The 19,890-nt window shown below is 37.8% G+C and overlaps 1 protein-coding gene and 1 long non-coding RNA gene across 8 annotated transcripts in view; one reads left to right on the forward strand and one right to left on the reverse strand.

The window, feature by feature from the left end:
* ZFHX4 (zinc finger homeobox 4) overlaps window positions 1-19,890 on the reverse strand; it is a 174,424-nt gene that overhangs the window by 153,428 nt on the left and 1,106 nt on the right. Inside the window, exon 1 of one of the 4 annotated variants that reach the window (XM_023648435.2) lies at window positions 18,332-18,827. The exons of 2 other annotated variants lie outside the window; for them this stretch is intronic. The gene's annotated coding sequence lies outside the window, so the exon portion shown is untranslated. Of the gene's footprint in view, window positions 1-18,331; window positions 18,828-19,890 lie in introns of those variants that run through there. One more of the 4 variants, XM_070221412.1, reaches the window with a different exon arrangement.
* The window catches only part of LOC106780962 (uncharacterized), a 60,855-nt gene continuing 44,501 nt past the window's right edge, over window positions 3,537-19,890 (forward strand). For 2 of the 4 annotated variants that reach the window (XR_001377424.3, XR_011421232.1), the window contains exon 1: window positions 18,919-19,184. This is a non-coding gene — a long non-coding RNA (uncharacterized lncRNA). Of the gene's footprint in view, window positions 3,616-18,798; window positions 19,185-19,890 lie in introns of those variants that run through there. The other 2 variants (XR_011421233.1, XR_011421231.1) reach the window with 2 other exon arrangements.

A 19,890-nucleotide genomic window follows, 5' to 3' on the forward strand; every position in this document is an offset into this window, starting at 1 on the left:
CTTATGGAAGAAAGACATCATCGAAGGTCACTGGCACATTAAGTATGAAGAAAAACTTCTTAATACTCTCTTTAGTGTAATCAAATTTCATCTTGTCAGCTAAATCAGAGAGGAAGTGATCAGTTTAGAATACATCAAAAGATCTGCATAGATTGAAAATGAAATCAAAATTCGTTTTGGTATCAGCAGTGGTTAAAATGACATTCTAATTGCTCACGAATCAAACATCACAAAGCTTAGTGTGTAATTTTAATCATTGATGAGCTCCAGGTTAATTATCCTCGTGGCATGCATGCAGCTTTTAAAACCTTCCGAAATAATCTGCTAACCATAAGCATGAAAACCTAATAATTTTCTAATTAGTCCACAAACATTCATGTTTACCTTTGCATTTACCAAATCTACACAAACAATGTGTACATACTGAAGGCAGCCAAAATGCCTAAAATATAATCCCCTGCTGGACTGAAGGAAAGGAGGAAGGCAGGAAGAGACTAGAGATGTGCTGGAAACAACATGGTAAATAATACTAAATTAATGATCCTACATTAAAATGTAAAGTTCCGGAACCCAAAGTGGTTTTGTTTCTTCCCTATGATAAGATAATGCTGTGGGCTTGACGCATGTATCTTATATGTGGAAGAAGATACACCTTAATTACAAAGAGTGAGTCAAGTTCCCAAACACTTTACAGCTTTGCAAATGAGGTTCTGAGCAATTATTATTATTTAAATTCTGTTTTATCTATACTCCTAGAACAGTTCTCACCCACAAAACACTTGCTAGAATTATTACACACACGCTGAATGCACCTCAAGTGAGTTGTATGTGACGTGCAGTTAATAATTTTGGCCAGATGCCGTCTACAGTGTATCATCTCAAAATTTCTCTCTATGATGTAGATCCCATCTTTTTATTCTATGTTAGTAGAGCAAGAAATAACTTTCAAAAAAGTAACATTATTGCTACGTGAAAATGATTATGAAAACTACACTAAAGAATCCATTACAGGTCAAAGCAATGTGGTCGGATTTATTTTGTTACAATACTCCCACATAATTTTACACAAAATTGCCTATCAATTTCTCCTCAACAAGCTACACATTAACAAGAAACTAAGTCAAATACATAGTAAGTCTTCAATATAATCAAATTTACATTTCATTCCAAAAGCAGCAACAAAACTATCTGAATTGACAGAGCTAGTAAGAGATTACCTGATTTTTTAATTTGTAGCTATTGTCTATGACTATGGCAATGCTTACCAGTATATTTTGATGGAATCACTTTAGTTTGTGGAGTTAAGAAGTTATTTAGATCAATATGTACAGTGACACTGAATATGATGCTAAGTGATTTCACTGTCATTGATGTCAGACGAGATCTTTCTTTTATCAACGTGACCCATTTAGGAAATGTATGCAAAAGTTTTATAAGCCCCAGTAAAAAGACCACAAAGACAACCATTTAACTTAAACCACAGAATTCATTCCAAAATGACTGCGTAACAAGTAAACTCGCTATAAAAGTTGCTTCACCATTTAAGCTGGTTTCTATTTAGTCCTCACCAATTTTCATTCTTTACTGCCAAACACCCTATTTTTAAAAATCACCAAAGTCTTCAAGAAATCCCAAAGAGAAAATCTAATATAATCTTAATGCTAAATTCAGAAGAATACGTACCTGCTGGTCTGCTTAGAATATGTGTACACATTTTTTGGTATTCTCAGTATTTCACAAGATCAGTGACTTTGATCATGTAAATCCCTTTTTCGGAACTAATGGACAATATGCAGAAAAGAACTTTTATTGCTCGCTCTGCCTTGCCTTCCTCCTGCAGTCACTGCTGCCTCAACTCTGCTCTGCTAAATGACCAAACCCACCTACAAGGAGCCTGGCTAATGAAAGGGGTGCTTTCTGAACAATAGAAGAATTCCTTTGCATTCAGAAAGCAGAGTTCCCATTAGAACCCAAAATCAGAGAGGCCAGTTTTACCTCTGTTTTTTAATTGAGATTGTCCCAGCCCTCCTCTACGGTCCAGTGAGACAGTGTTTGTGAAATGATTAAAAAGAACGTGATCTGATCAAGAGGACAGAATAATGGGAAAGGAATGCTAGGTTAGCCACTCTGCTAAGTGCTGGGAAAGAAGACCAATGTGCCCCTCAGCCTATTGTTTTTATTCTCGTCTGCTCTTTAGCCATCTCCTAACAAACACTCGGAGTCTTTATGTAGTTCATTTCAAACAGGTTAAAAGTTGTCCACTTACAAGAGAATTTGGTAACAAGTTACAAATTCTAAAAAAAAAAAAATTGAAAATAAATAAAAATCCTTGAATTATATCAAGTTTCCAAAAGGTCATCACTGTCTCTGCTGTGGCCTTTTCCCCATTCCAAATCCTCTATCAATATGTCATAGTGAGTTAGGCAAAGACAAAAGAGAGGCGCAGTGTGAAAACGGCACATATATCTAATCCTGACAAAGCAATGAATAGACCTTCACAAGTATAATTATACTTGTTTATTTGTTGCCACGTACAGAGAACTGATGAAAAAAATCCATCAAAGTGGTATTATGCAGACACCAAGAGCTTCTTTTCTTTGGTTGCTAAAGCCACATTGAGGCTTAAATTCCTTATTGTTAAATTCAGAAGAAAGAAAAAAAAAAGATTTTTGGCTGGACTTTTTCTTTTTTTTTTTTTGCATCAGTTGCTGACAGATCTTTTGTGTACTGAGCTGTATTAGCTCAGAGTGCTACCTCATTTCTACCCATGTTGGAATTCATAATTACAAACTACTGTACAGAAGCTTTTAAAAGGGTGTGGTGTGCTGGCCGAGAGAAGAGGATGTGAAATTGCCCTTTCTCACAGTCTCTCTTTTGATATATCAAAACACAGGTAAAGTACCTGTGTGAACGCACCAGTTAGGTCAGAATACATCTTTGATCTCAGTCTTTTAAGTTGGTGCGAGTGCTTCTCTTTAGTCAGCTTTCTCTGCAATTTGCTTATTTTAGTATATGTTTAGTTTTTCATAAAAGATTGCATAACATCTTTCCCATTGCGGTATTAAGAAACATTAGCAAGAAGGAAGGCAAATACAAGGATGTCAAAGGATTGAAAATATTAAGTAAAAAGATTTCGACCCCAACTATTAAGGAGCCATTATGTTCCAATAGACACTAAATCAAATAACTTAATAAAAGCACATTTTTAGGGGTGGGGGGTGCGAGTAAGCTTTTTTTTTTCCCCTTGCGGGATAGAAATATATCAAAGTAAAAGCAATCTGCATAGTTAATGTTTGTGAGCTTTACAATTTAAAACAGAAAAGCTGTAATTTTTCTTTGCTGGCAATCTGGAAACACTCTGGAGTTAATTACAGCTGATTCGGAGTGAACCACACAAACAAAGACCAGTCTATGTCCAGACAATTATACTGCATTAACCAGCTTAGAGCTTCCTGCTGATGTTTCAGGCTCTTCTGTTACACCCTTCTACCTTCCCAGCACGAGAGAAAATGCTTCTGCAAGAAGGAATTAATGAAGAGAACTGCAAAAGAATGTGTGACGACCTCTCCTGACACGGCACAAACTTTCCACCCATGTCACGACAAAGGGGAGAAGGTAATTAAGTTTGAATAGAAGGATGTAACCAAATATATGAGGCATTTAAAATAAGCAAATTTTTAAGGAGGGAAAGTTTACAGAGACAAATATGAGTGCAAGTCAACTAAGTCATTTTCGCCAGTTTTCCTCATGAAAATCTAAATGAGCTGTTCAATGCAGATAGATTTCCTTCTCTGTTAAGGGGACCCTTGTGATTGATGCTGAGTGGTCTTCTTCCTCTCTGTCTTTCTCTTTCTTTCTCTTTTTCTCCCTCTCTTCCCACCCTGATTTTCCCTCATTCTCTCTCTCATCTCTAAACCTACCTGGACTTTACACGACAATTACATGTCATTAAACACATGTGTTGGAGAACTAAAGAGCAAAGGTACACTTTGCCAATGAGTCCAATAGTTGTTAATTTGATTAGTTCTGGGAAACAGGAATTTTACTCAGTTTTCTTCACAACTTTAATCAAACTCCGGCTACTTTCCTTAGAGAGAAGTCAATAATGTCTCCTTAACCAAATTACATTATTATATGACTCATTTTATTTGTTTGCTTCAGGAAAATTTCATAATCAGTGAGCAAGATGGACCCATACTTTAGCTATCCTCTGTAAACAAACTTTGGTACTTTTAACCAATCTAGTTGATTTCTAATTTTCTTATTCATTCTAATTGAAAATGAATAGTTTGCATTGGCGTGAGACAAGGACATGAACTGTAATTATGTTCAGTGCCTCTTTCTGATTCTTTCTTTGATACTGTTTTGCTAGTATTCCAGCTGACACTGAGGCTTTGTGGTGATTGCTTCATTAAAAGGTACCCATGTCCTAATCAGCTAAAGCATTACTAGAAAGCTGTTGTTTGCCAATACTGTGAGAATATACCGGCTCTTTTTTTTTCTTTGTTTCTTTACACAAGAAAAAGGTATCTCTGAATGCCAGTTACCCAGCTATACTTAAGTATTCATCATCTTCCCTTTGTCTCATCTATGCAAAGTGGGATTAGAGTTAAATGACTGTAAGATCCTTCTAATTTTTCTCTCCTAAATAAATATTAATCTACAAATCAATCAAGTGTTATATTAAAACACATATAAATATACTCTAGAAATACTAAAAGGTTGTGTAAATTACCCTCAGTTTTACAAAGTATCTCAATAAAAGACAGAATTGTTTTCCCTTCTCAAGACCCCTCTCCTTCCATCCCGAGTATATTTCAAAGTTCAAGTAAATAACACTTCTAAATATAAAGCTTAAACGTGGAACCTTTTACTTTTCCTTGGAAAAACATGGACCGCTTCAATCATTTCTAGAAATTTATAACTCATATTTGCCATGTTTTTGATACTTTTATACGTCTAATCTTTAAAACAGAACTGACTGATCTCTCTGGCATATACGAAATCTAAGAGCGTTTAGTTGACAATGCTTTGAAGTTGTCACACAGGAATATTTTAAAAATTCATCTTAGTTGGTTTTATTAAGGTGTATATAACTATAGAATATTTGGCTTCAAGAAGAGATTTACCAAACTAGTGAAAACATTCCACATATATATTTATCTCATATACAATATGAAGACAATATATTCTAACATAGACATGCATTTTGTTGCTTCTTTGTCTGTTAATATATAACATTCATTATTGAACTACTGATAACTAAATATTCAAAAGAGAAAACAATTGTAGAATTATTTATATTTCATGGTCCCCACAAATGTGATCTCATAACCAATATAATAATAAGTGTAATAGTCTACGTACATTCTTTTTTTTTTTTAAATGTCATTCTTTGCAGGCTAAACCTACCATAATTATCTTCATAAAACTAATCACAGGCCACATATCCCAGCAAGCGTTCCTATTCCCTGAGCAATGATTTCACATGATTTCAAAATAGTTTTAATGAAGAAAGTTATATGCGTAATTTTTTAAATCACTACCAAGTGCCTCTTACTATACAATCCTCTTAGAGTCTACAAAATACAAGTCTCTTTTCATATCCCATGTAAATATTTTAAATCATTTTATATTAAAAACCACATTAGGACTAACATAATAGAGAACATAAGTGGAATGCAAGTTTTCTTCTGGATGAAATATTGGCAAATTTATGTTTGATCACTAAGATTAGTTGGTTATTTTATTTCAATTATGAAGAACCTTTTGTTTGGGGTTTTATTTTTATTTTTTATTTTTTGGCCTGAAAGTTGATTTGACTGCTGTCCATAAGTGAAGTGAGCAATTCAGTAATTAACTTTTGTGTTTTAAATGTATGAACTTTAATTAGATTTCATTATAAACAAACAAACGTCAACCATAATTATAAGCTCCTTGGTTTACCCACATATTATCCCTTTTCAAACAAACTTGATGTCAGACAAATTAAAATCAAGCAGCCAGCAATTTTGAGTTGAATTTTACATGATCTGCTGGTAACCTGATTACTTTAACTTCAATATCATTACAGGAAAAGTATTTCAGGAAAAATAATGACAAGAATTCCAACAGGAGACAAGCTTAATTGTATTGATTCAAAAGACGCATGTTCATAGGAACCATGTTGAAGGAATAATGTTATCTCAAATCTACAGTTTCTATTAAAATGAAATTGTCCAGCATGAAAGAGGCAATTAAGATTAGTGTCTGCAAAACTAGAGATACTAAACTAACTAAATAATTATCTGGGCCCAATTATCTTATACTTTAAGTAGCAAAATATCAGTGTGGAGCAACTATAAGGCATGAGGTCTGCAGGTTTATTTACTGACTGGTGTATCTATTAGGACCAAGAACAAGTGGAGCTGTCAGGACATAATGAAGGTAAATGATTAGTTAGCACCAAGCCTGAACTCTTCTTCAATGCAATAAGAGTTAATTAAAGTTTACCACCAAACATCAACCAAAGCAGGATGTTGATCAGGTTTCAGCATTAAGTGCAAACAGACAATAGTTGGCAGCAATTAGCGCAGCTATCAAATGACATGCAATGATAATTATACATTTAAAACAGCTAAAGAGCTGGGGGAAAAAACTAATCAGCCTCTTTGACGACAAATCCTCAAAGGGCAGGAAACAGGTATCAGATTATTTCACTTTAACACTGTAAATCAATAGAATTAAACAAGAAAAGGTTGTATGGGTACATTATCTGAAAGAGAACAGTTCACTGGACCCAAAATGAAATAAATCTGCTACTATTGGTCTATCAAAGATAAGAACCTCTGTAGCTAAAAAAAATAAGTTACTTTTCCATTAAAGTTTCTGAACGAAGTCTGTGGAAAGGAAGTTTAGCTTCTTGGTTTTGTGTAAATTCAACAGTGCAACAAGTATTTCACCTTAGTTATTGTTATTTAAATGAAGTATTAACTTCCACTCTAAGATCCTGTGAAAAGTACTTTATTCCTGAATGTTATCTTTGTGTATTCAAATATTATCTCCCCGAAAAGTTTTTAAGGTCAAAATTCTTTTAATGCAGCTACATTTAAAACAAAAGCTACATATACATATTTAGTGTAGGTCATTGCATTGCGGGTCTTCCCGTGATGCCATTCAAATCTATGACTCAATCTTGCTGAAATCAATGAGGCTGCATTCAACACACCCCTTAAAATAACTTTAATAAATCACCTCATCTTTTCCATAGTTTCTGGGCTGCGGCCTAGAGCATGTCTCCAGAAATGTGCCCATCCTCATGACCCCCACCTCTCCATTTTCCCAACTAATTCTGTTATGCTAAGGATTTGTACACAGTGTTGGCTAATCCCAGTATTTCCCTGGAGCTAAATCTAAGCCATGGCCGACTCCCAGCACAAAAATGTCTCTCTCCAAAAGCCCTTTCGCCCCCTTCAGCACTCATACACTCATTGGTCCTGACATTTTCACTTCAGCCATGACAAATGAGCTGATGACTCTGATGTGATTGCACGGGAGGATGGCTTTATCTAAAGATATATCATTAACTCTCATCACCATCTCCTAATATGGCTCTTCTGGGTTAATGTGTTGTGAAAATTTGAGGAAATTTTTGTGTAAATATACGCACTTTAAGTAGTAAGAGACCAACTTCATCAAAAGGAAAAAAGGAAAGCCAGAGTGGACAGGATCAGGGAGAAAAAAAAAAAAAACGACTAGCATTAACTAAATGTTGCTCTGGGGATTTAGTAACTCAACTCAACCCCTGCCCCAGTCAAACCAGCCAGCTGACTGTCTCTTAAAGGTCCCTTCCCCTCACTATGGGCTGCTGGAGCGGAGCATAATTTGCGAAGGAGCACAAAAAAAGCTTCTCAGAGAAACATGGCTAATATGTTTATCAACTGGCAAGCCCGTTTCTTTGTTTCGACCCCAGTGTAGTACCTGTTTTATTCTCAAACCTTTAATTTCCTATGTAATTAAATCTCTCTAAATTCATTTGAATGGGGAAAGGGATTGTCAAAACACATTTTACTCTGAGATCTTGTATTCTTCAAATGGAAAGAAGCACTATTTTTCCAACTCTTATTAAACGTGCAACTCTTCAAGCTTCAAAGAGAAGAGACAAGGAAGCCTTTCCATTTAGCATAAGTACCACAACCCTGGGTTAAGTTAGAACCCAAGTTCCAGCTATGTGGCCCTTGTTATGTCTACTATGGGGTTTACAGAGTAGAGACATGTTATAACCTCTTCTCTCAATTCATCTGAGGACACACAACCAATCAGAGTCAGCTGTAGCATAACAGACCTCAGGAAAAGAGGTCAGGCTTTCAGGTAAAGTGCTATTCACTCCTGGACCATGCAAGGAGCTCTTTATTCCTGTTCTTATTGGCATCAGTCCCCCTTTCCTAGAGCAAGAACAAAGCCAAGTGCTCGTGTGAGGTTTATGAATAAATCAGAGGTGAGCCACTTTAAGTGCTGCCCATGATTTCCTTGTTGACAGTGAGCACTTAAACAGGCTTCTATGACCAGCAACTTCTGGCAAACCATAATGATTCCTAATCTTCACCCTGCTTCATTTCAAGAACTCAATGACCCACCCCATTTTTCCTGCAAGTTTTCACCTTTCAGGCAATTCTTGTCCTATCTCCAGCTGCATAGCTTTACAATCCCAGAGCAGTCAGCCTGTCCCATGATCATCATAGAAATTGTATCCACTCAAAATCTTCCTTTGCTTGGGAAAATTCCACAAATAAAAAAATCTCCAACATAACAGAAATTATTCTCGTATTAATATTCTAGAATCTTAGGACATTGGAGGAGCTAAGCCAACTAAGGTGAAAAATGTTAAATGACATGCTGAAGGAGACACACACACACACACATACATTAGATTTCATCAGCTGCGCTCCATCGTTCTATGATGTTTCCCAGGAATTTCTCTGAGCTTCAGTTTCCTTATGGTTAAACAAGGGGATTGTGCTGTATTCCTTCTGATGGCAACAATCTATGGTTCTAATATAAAAACCCATTTAGATCATGCTGGAAGATAGTTTTCCTTATGGAATTTTCCGCGACAGACCCACGTTTTTAACATTGTATATTTCTTTTCGTCACCTGGATTTCAAGAAGAGAGGCAGATTCCAGCAGTATAATAAAGTTTTCTATTTATATTTTTAATTAATTATCATTTATTTTTTCACTTATTCAGCACCAAGGATTTGCCAGTAGTGTCCATCACTGTGAATACGGTGATTGAACAGACATGGGTGCTGTCCTCTTGGAGGCTGAAGTTTCTCTGAGGAAACACTTAAGCATCATGAAAAATGCTAAGATGCTAATTGTTTTTCTTTCAATGACGTATATCCTTCCCCATCAGTAGTCAATAAATGCTTACCCTTAAACACATGTGCTTCAAATGAATTGTCAAGTCCATGGCCACTTATAAATGCCCAGAACACAAAAGGCACACACTTTCATTTTTAGGAAAAACTTTAACAAAGATTGTGAACCACACATATAAATATTAGGCAAAAATAAAACTCAAAGCTGGGAAATTACAATCTAAATACACATATCTTCCATAAAAATATAAACAATAATTTTAACTGTGTATCTTACATGGATCACAATGAGAAATTACTACGAATTAAAAAATCAAAAACGATACTAGAAAAAGAGTTTAGTTTCTAGACAGTTCAAAAAATTGTATTTATAAATTTGTTAACTCCTATCATGATTCTTATCATCTTTGAACCTGGGTAGTCCTCCAGTGAATAACACATTATTATAAAAAGATGAAGGATCATGATCTCTTCCAAGAGATAAGCCAGGAGGAGACATAAGTTGCCTGTAAAATCCCCTAAGAAAAATTAAGAGCTCTATTATATTACTAGATTGTTAATAACTAGATATATTCTCTAGGTTGGTATAAATTTTGATCAACAGGATGCCATATAACAGTATCTATGCAGACTCCTTTCATGGCATATCAAAATACCATAATGCCAAGTATACAGAAAGGTAGTTCTATGGCATCTTATCCAGTTTGGGGAAATCCTCTAATTCAATGGCTTTCAAGCAGGTTGGGTCAACTTCAAGACTGAAATAAGCATTTTGGTCTCTTCTATTATTGTATACAATGGACAGTCTGGAATCTTGGGTTCATGTGGATAGACTAAGGTCTGAATTATTTAAAAATTGTTTCTGCTCTAATTTGCTTCTTAGAAAAAGACCCAGAAATGCATTAAACATCTAAAAGCCCCTCAGAACCAAAACAACTTGTGATAATAGAGCGGCAGATAATGAGATGGAGGACTATCCACCTAGACGCCATCTAGGTATCTGTCAAAGAGAAAATCTGAGAAGAAGGATGCTATCCCTTTTCCCGGCCTTGTAGGCATACCCATTGCCTAATTCCTCTCTCCTTCCCTTTTGGGGGACAGGAGCATCTCTACTCAAAGATCTAAGTAGACTTGCTTTATCAAATGCTCTTTAGTTGAGCATTACATTAAAACTAGCTCTTGAAAACAAAGACAAAGGAACAGAGGTTATCAAGTCCTGTAACATTCACTTATTTTAATGCCACAACCCTTTAGTCTTATGTAATCTCTACAACAACTTTGAGATACAAGTCAAGGTAAACTGAGGCTCAGCAAGATTAAATAACTTGGATAAGGTCATCCATAACAAAGAATTTAACCCAGGTGTCTAATACAGCTGAAACCATTTCTATTGGCCATTGAGTTGACAAAAAATGGAGTATATTTTCAAATATCTAAAACTTAAGTCAAAAAAACTCTTTTCAAAAGGAAAAAGGAATCCAAAGTGAACAGAATCAAAAAAGTGTCTTTAACTAAAGGTCATTCTTTCTGTCCACTATGCTGTATCTAAAACATCACAGCATTGTTGTTTACTTTCCTTACACGGAATAAAAACCCTTTTCTTCTCAACACCATGTTTGTAGTTATTAAGAATACATTTTAAGTCACTGAGATCATCAGTACTTTTATGAATCACAGACTCTTCTTGACCATTCAAAGCATCTGTCCAACCACCTACTTAACACAAAAATACGTTTACGGTCACAGTGATAAGAGGCCATCCAGATTCTACTCAACTCCTTTCAGTAACCGAGAAGTCCCTCAGAGGAGACAGCATCGCTGTTGGATTACCACTGCATATTCTCCTTTTCTTCTCTTCACTATTTCCACCACCTTCATATTCTGTCATGTAACAAACCCTTTTCCAAAGCAGCCAGTATAGTTGCATGACCATTGGTCCTAGAGTTGGGATATCTGAGTTCTTGTCCTGACGTTTTCCTACCTTGCTGGGTGACTCAACGCTTACTTCTCCTGAATTCAATAGCCCATATTTTGAAATGAACTGGTTGAACTGAGTAACTCTAAATCAGTCCCCAGTCTTCAGCATTTTGAGGGTTGCCCATTGTCTTACCACCCTACCTGCTCCTCTCTGTTGTGATCATGTGGGCCAGTTCTTAGAAAATGAAAGAAATTTAGTCTACAAGGGAAAAATTTCCCAGTCTACCCCTATGAACGTATCTAAAGAGGAAAGAGAGACACTAACGTGAGGAGAAGGTAGAAGAGTGTGTGTGTGTCAGTGTGTATGTCTCTGTCTGTACACTCCCAGTCTGTATCTACTAAACCAAAAAAATGACTCATTCTCAATTAATTAGTGGGCTCAAAAAATTTTAAATATTAATTGCATTATTCCTAAATGTATGGAGAAAAAGTACTAAGAACGGTATTTTAGAGAATCCACATTCATAAAGCCTTTCAGGTTTAATGAAGATACTTTGGGAAATGATTGTGTTTCTTCAATTTACTCTTCCAAGCCGGTAAATTTCAAGATTCTCCGTAAACTTCCCTCTTACAAAGTTTTGTTTTGTTTTTAACAGTACAACCAGGTGGCATACACCAGCTCATATGCTTTTGTATTTTAACATTGTTAAAGCTATGGATTTCCTTTCTTCTTTACAGTGAAGGAAAAGGATTTTATGGACAGTTATAAAATGCATATTTTAACCCAAAAGTCAATTTTCCCTAGTTAAAATGATTTAGATCTGAGTAAATACTTGCAGAACACTTTGTGTTTTTACAGCTAGAACACAATGGAACCTATAAACTCTGTCTTTAGAGGTACGTGCTATAATGCGTACCATTCAGAAATTATCAGCTGTGTACTGTCGTATCCCCAGGACAAGCAAACATTAGAAATGATCAATCATCTAAATATATGATGCTAGTGTGTGACCCTCTGACCTCAATGACTAAAACACCTACTCAGGACGTGTCTTGGACCATCAGGGCATTATGACAAATTAAGCAAGTCAAGCTGCCCAAATTCTTAAATTTTATTTGTTTATTTTTTTAATCTCTAGAATGTTAAAATGGCTAATTATATTAGAGATAAGCTGCTTGCCAAATATGACTTCAGTGTCAAAGCCATTTTTAAGTTGTGTGCATACATTCAAAAGTGCCTCAAAATAGCAAATATTTGATTTTACCCACAAACCTTTAAAAGAGTAGAGGAGTGGAGAGCAGCCGTTCCTGGACTGAGGATTGTATGTCAAACGTGAGACCATCTCAAACTTTCAAGGCAACTTGGGGACCTCTGAAACTAGGGAATTAACAGAACATCAAATCCAGCGAGATCACAAGGGACACAATCCTTATGCAAGAAAATAATGCCATTGAGCCCTCATTAAAAGACCATTCCGTCCTTAGCCATCAAAGACTGTGAGAGCACTAAGATCTTGGTTATATCATCAGGGATAACTAAAACAAGTGCCAAGAGAAATTGTGCACTTTTAGTTCTCACATGTGTCCATCTGTTCACATATAAACATATATTCTGCTTTCTGTCTGATTCCTAAAATCTTGATATCAGAAAACCCTGGGCTTTTGCCCATTTCCTAAGAATGCAGACATCACATAAGCTACTATTAACCCATGTGTGATCCACTTCCATGGTGGCTGGAAAGCTGCCAGTTACAACACATGGTGCTCAGTTAACAATGTCTTAAAATATAAATGAATTTATTTTTTAAATTAACACATTTTTCTTATGGAAATACCTTAATAAGCCATTCTGCATGTAAAAGAATAGCCTCCATGTGGATTTTTTTGTTCTTTTAAGACTTTTTGCAAGCATATCATAAAGTTAACCATAAAAGTTTCTGAAACAATCCAGAATTTCTTGACAAATTTTTAAAAGGAGTCTAGTAAAGAATTTTGGTGACTTTATATAACAAAGATCAAACACTTTTCCTTTACAATATTCTGTACTCAAGAGGCAACCCTTACACTTTAATTTACGTGAAAACACTTCTGATTTCCCAAGTTTCCATGTAGCCATCTTAATAGTACCTCAGCAACTGAACCGATAAAGCGATGAGGCAAATAGAAGTTCTACAATCTAACAACAAAACAAGTTAGGTGAATATCTGGCAAAATCTTTCAATTCTGCTCTGGGGCAGCCTACAATGGCTCATTTATGGTGACCCGAAACCGGAAAGAGCTTGTTCCAAATGTATACATATAAATAATTATCCACACTGCATTCGATTTACATATGTACAAAAGAACCAATTCCCACCTTTGAAAGTGTCTTAACACTTATGGTATTTTAACTGCCCTAATTATGGTTGAAGAAACATCATTAAGAGCCACGATCACATTGTCAACTGCTAACCAGTTACAGCCCTAACTGGTGACGAGCGAAAACCCTACTGAAAGTGTTTCCAAGAGTGAACGTACAGTACGTAGACACTTTTTAAGAGACTCATCTCTAAGTGAAATACACTCACAAAGCAACGTGAAGATAAATTAAATCCTACGAAAATAACTGTATCCTCCTCTACTGTCCCCTCCCAGCCACAAAAGCTGATAGGCCACTTAAAACACTTAACATTGCCAAAAGTCAGAATACACAACTCTCCAAAGTGAAGTGTTCCACCAACCAAGACAGCTATTTATAGCCGATGGGGGGAGGAACCCCCAGATATTCCATCATTAACTGAATTAAAAATCCACACCATACTACTGGCCCCTTCCAAAATAACTGTTTTTGCCAGCGAAGGGCTGGGAATTCTTGATACCCAACAGTCACTATCTGGCAAGCTTAGCGTGTTTCTGAAAACTCTTCTGCATACAAACCTCTGTTGATCACCCTCTCGCTGCACTTCTGTCATACATACTAGTTCCCAATGATGAGGAAAACTTGGGGCATCTTATAAAGTTGCTGAAATCTGAGCCCCTGCTTGTTTTCTCAAGTCTTGGACAAACATAACTTTAGAGAGAGCAGAGCATAGGCATAAAGAAAGAGGAGCTGCATTTTCATCTTCCTTTCATCTTAGTCATTCAGTCAGCCATTCAGGACCCTATTCAACAGAGCTTTTCATTATGCAAAAAAATGCTAATCCTTTTCCGATGCTTTCACACTTGTATAAACCCCCATTCCTTCAACTGAAAAGCAATTATATCAGTTTACCTTTCTGTCAAAAACAGGATTAATATTCCAATAACAGAATCTCCTTTCTTTTCCTATCTTTTTGCTTTAGGAAACTAGAGATTATTAGTAGAGGCATTCTTAGAACAAGAATACATTATTTTAAATATGATTATGTTCACCAATGGGTGGAAAAAGGAGAATAATCATAAGATGAAAAAGTCCTTGAGTTACTGCAGAAACTCTTTTCTGTGACAGAACTGACCTTCCCTTCGCAGATGCCCAAAGAGACTGAGGCTCACTCTGGTCTATTAATCAGAAACAAATTATGAAAGAATGTAGCTGGACTGGTTGACACTACCCCGTCTTGGGAGACTCAGTAACAGCCTAGTAACAATGTCCTCTTCATGGGTAATGAACAGCCATGACAAATGGGGCAGAGAAACTATTTATTTGCATATGCAAATTCTCACACAAGGGAAACATGTACAAACAAGTGTCATTGTAAGGTGGATTAGGCAAACAACGCTTTCTTTTTAGGACATTCTCCAGCCCAGAACATTAGTCAGCACAATTAAACCAGTCTCCATGGAGACTAATGAAATTTCACCATGGTATGAGTTAAATTAGATAGCTAGTTATGTGTTTCCACAATCCAACTTGAAATCCATTATTGTTTCAGAACAATACAGCAATTGTGCCTAGCTGATCTTTGCCAGCTCAACAAGCTCCTAAGTTGACAATTTGCATATGTTAATATAATTAAGCACTAATTACATGAAACTTGTACATATTCACATGCACTTTCCCTGGGCGCTTTTCAGTTTGAACCTTGGCCAAGTCTTTAACCCTTCGAATGGTCTTAGAGGAAAAATACTCTGCCTGTGGGTCCAGCCCCTAGGCAGACACAGAAAGGCTCCTCATTGCTAAACACAAAGCTTAACCTGGCTTCTCATATTTCTAGCAACAATGACAGAAAATATCCTGTGAGTGTGCAGGGGGCTAGGGATGAGGGAAAAGGGGGGATGGATTAGTCTTTAAAGACTCATAACGAGTATCTTCTCCTAGGAAGGCAGTAACACTCATTTCAGGAAAATGTTAAAGAATTTGCTCTCACGGACATTGTCGAACCTTGGGAGATGAAAACGGTTTGACAACAGCAAAAATAGCAAGTAGAAAAGGAAAAAGGAGCCAGCAGCACCTAATGAGCTTTACATAAATATATGCAGAGGCAATTAAGCAATGTTAATTACTATGACAGCAGTTAATTGAATATAATTAGATATTTTAAGCCACTGAATAAAGCATAGTTAAGATTAATTTTATTGAGATTAATTGTAAATAAGGATAGATTAACTCTGTGTTTTGACAGGCATAAAAAGTAGTTCTGCAAATTAAGCAGGAGCGTGGCCACCAGTCCAAAAATCATATATTATTTTAATGTCACACCTCAGAATCATCTCCTCAATAAACATGACTTTTCAAACCCAAACAGACAGGAATCTTGAAGAAAAACAAACAGCTTGCAGAGATTAAAGAGCCTTTTGTCCTTTTTCATGTGCATTTCTTTTAACAGACTAAATTAAGCGAGTCTGGTGTACGTTTTTTAGGAAGGAACATTTCACACTGAATGGAAAAAATGTTCTATCACATATGAAATTCGTGCAGCTGTGTGGAACTTGGTCCAGATGGTTTTAGACTATAAAACACCACCAAATGATAGACAGTAGGCCTTCCCAAGATTATGTGATAAAGTCACCATCTTTTATTTTGACCTCTCCAATTTCTGCTTTGTATTATTTCCAAGCAAACCCCATATTTTCTTTTACAATTGCCTTCCTCCAAGAGGGTGAAAAGAAACATTGTACCTACTACGTGCTAGAAATGAATGGAAAACAAATCGAAAAAGGCCTCCCTTAACAGATAGCAGCTAAATCATTCGGCCACAAAATGCCATCATAGCTATGACAACAACGTCTGCAGATGACAACACTTGACTCTGACTCTTACAAACAACGGTTTCTAGAAATATTTCTTAGGAAAATACTGCTAAATGAAAAAGCCTCCCAAATACTTTCACACCAAGCTAATTCATGCATACTCTTTAAGAAAATTAACACAGTTCTCAAGAATGCTGAAGAAATCACTAATAAGATAGGAACTTCATTGACTTTGAAATGAATCAATAGGTGATTAACATAATATTTTAAAGCAGCAGAATGTGTGTGTGTATATATATATATTTATTACATAAACATGTATTATATTTCCAATACCTCTTAGCTCTTAATCGAACAAGGATTTTGCGCTATCGAGTCTGCCTCTGCACTGCCTTCACATTCTTGAGGATGCCCTCAGTCTTTATAACGAAAATCCTAAAATGGTCTGTGAAACAAGACTAGGACAAGCCATTCTGCAGTGAAAGATTTTAAATCATCCAGCCTCTTCTAATAGACTTGAGACTTATTGAGGTAGAAACCATAAAAAATGAAGAAGGGAAATTTAATCCCTGAAATATTGATTTGCACATTAATATCATATAGGCAGAGGGCAATTTGGCTTCGTGGAAATGACACATTGTCGACCCTTGGTGAAGTCAGAGGCAATCTAACTGCTGAACATGTCTGAATCTCAAGAGTTATTAAGGGCTTCCCTTCTTGCCTTTATGACTTTTCTTCAGCCTACCAATGCAATCTTAAATGTATTATCTTTAAGAAATAATTGTAAAACCTCAGGGGTTTTCCAGTTAATGGAAGGAAGGCCAAACCACATCAGATTCTGAAATGCAACATTAAACCCTTGCAATCAACAAAACCACCTCAATTCTCATCCATCCAGTGCAGGATCTAATATTGTTATTAGAGATAATCAAATTTCATTGTGTAAATTTAGGCTCATGGTCAGAATGGAAGCAGTAGATTCTGCAATATTAAACAGCAATTTTCTCAGCCTCCTTTATGGTTTCCTTTGCTGGTGCAGCATCTTTTAAAATAATCCAACTAGCTCAAAATTAATGAACAGATTTGGGCGCATCTGCTAAAAACTGCAAAAGATTACAATAGAGCTGAACATGTTTCCTTCATTTTTAACTTGAAATGGCAACTTTCACTTCCAAGACCCTGAGCCCACTCTCCCTGTCTATCCCCACAGTTGGTGCCATTGCTTTGACTTACACAGTTGGTTTACCTGACCTTTCTTTGTTCCTTAGGTACATTTCACTTTTCAGATTTATGGTATTTCCCTCATATTTCATTGACTCTATCTTCATTGCCATAAAAATGAAAACACTTAAATATGAGTTTACTTTTGTAATCCAAAAGCAACCAGCTATTGAATAAAATACACAGCAATGCTCTCTCCCCAGTTTATGCCATAAATATTAAAATCGTTTTGTAAAAAAAATAACTGTAGAAACCTTATGATCCCCACACTGAAGCCAGGTGCAAGAGGTTAAAACAGCTGGCTAGCCATCTTTTATTTTTGTGTGCCTTCCTGCTGATTGAAACCGCAAACGTTAAGAACTATCAGACATTCCCTTAAGGATTTTTTTTTTTAAAGAAGGAAAAAAGAAAACCTTCATTTTCCTTAATATGCTCCTCTGTGGAGAAGAAAAACTCTAAAACACAATCAGCCACAGAGGCAGTGAAATAATCTCCAAGATCTCCTTTCTGTTGTATTTACAGCATCATTTCCAACAACTTCCATACACAATGGTTTTTATTCTTCAGTTAGAAAAGAGAAAAAGAGGGAAAAGAGAGAGAAAGAAGAAAGTCTGAGTTTGCTCTGTCAGTTTTGCCAGTAAATATAAAGTAAAACAAGTGTTGATGGCACCGAGAGTGTTACATACCCGGGCTGTGTTTTTGCATTGCTCTCAATGGAAGCGATCGATGCCCGTGTCACTGTCGCGTCCCAATCGCAGCCAAGTCTCAGTCTTAATCTAAGCAACACCCGAAAAGGCAGCGGCAGCCGCAGCCTCTCCCTGACTCTTCCATCCATCCACCCAACTAAAAATATAATACTACATATGAGCTTTAACCACTCCACGTTTATAGGGATCAAGCCACTGAAAATCCAGAAGAACACAATAAAAAAAAAAAAACCCTCCTTCTGTCTCTTGTCTCTCTCTCTCCTCTCTCTTTTCCTCTCTCCTCTCTCTCCTCTCTCTCTGTCTCTCCTTTTGCCATCTACATGATCCTTGATTAAACATGGAACAGAGTTAATAAAAAAAAAGGGGGGGGAAGGACTCAAGGAGAGGAAATGCAACTGTCAGAAATCGGGACCGCCAGATTTCCTGGTGAACCTGCCTCTGTCTGAGTCAGTGTCAATCCACCATCTTCCGCCAGTGAACTTGTCTTTGGGTTTTTGTTTGGTTTGGGGGGGTTGTTGTTGTTGTGTGTGTGCTTTTTTTGGAAGGGGGGAGGGGAAAGTCAAGGTGGGGGCTGGAGGTGGGGGGAGTAGGGAGAATGTGTGTGTGTGTGTGTGTGTGTGTGTGTGTGTGTGTAGGGGTCGGGGTGGGGGGGTCCGTGTTTGCGATCTGAACCTTTGCTACCTACAAGGAGGGTGTCTCACCGAACGGTAGCTAAGACCTCGCCAGAACCGCGCGGAAGTGAGGAGTCGCGGCCAAAGGCGCCCGCCGGAGCCTCCTCTCTGGGCCGGACCCCAGCCCGAGCGGCCGAAGGAGCCCCCAGCCCGGATCGCAGGTAACAAAAGAAATACAATCCAGTGCACCGTCTTGGGGTGGGGGGGCAGGAGGGGTAACCCTCTGTAACTTGGGCATCGGCAGAGAAACTTTATACAATTCCATGAGAAATTTTATTTTATTTTTTCCGAAAGAAAAGAGCAGAAATGATGGGGGGAGGTGGGAGGGAGACAGAAGTAGAAGGAAGGCGAGACCCGACGCATTCCAGCCCCTCTTCCCTCAGCTGCTCCCGGCCGGAAGGCGCACTTGATGCCGGGAGAGGCTAGGAAGGTGAAGTTCGTTTGTATACACGGAACGCCTTTGGGGGGTCCGGGGAATAAATCCGTTCTCACCGCCGGCCCCAGCCCCCCAACACGCGCGCGCACACACACACACCCCGCTTGCCCCTTGCCTAAAAGAAAGGAAAAGATTCTGGACCCCGAGCCTCGGGCATCCCCGCTCTGGTCTACCGCCCAGCCGGCAGCGAAAGCGCCCCGAGAGAGCGGCGCGCCTCCCGGGTCCCTGGCCCCACGGCCCGGCCATCCCGCCTCCTAACGGACCTGCCTTCCATCCGCGGCGCCACGGTCCGCGCCGCCCGCGCCGCCGGGAGCAGCCCTCGCCGGGCCCGCCGCCACCCGCCCCGGCGCGCGGGGTCTACCTGCAGCCCCAGCCCCAGCTCGCGCCCCGGGGTCTTGGAACCCCCTGGCCAGGGCGCACGGAACCCCGGG

The sequence above is a fragment of the Equus caballus genome, chromosome 9 (genome assembly GCF_041296265.1).
Source record: "Equus caballus isolate H_3958 breed thoroughbred chromosome 9, TB-T2T, whole genome shotgun sequence".
NCBI lineage: Eukaryota > Metazoa > Chordata > Mammalia > Perissodactyla > Equidae > Equus > Equus caballus.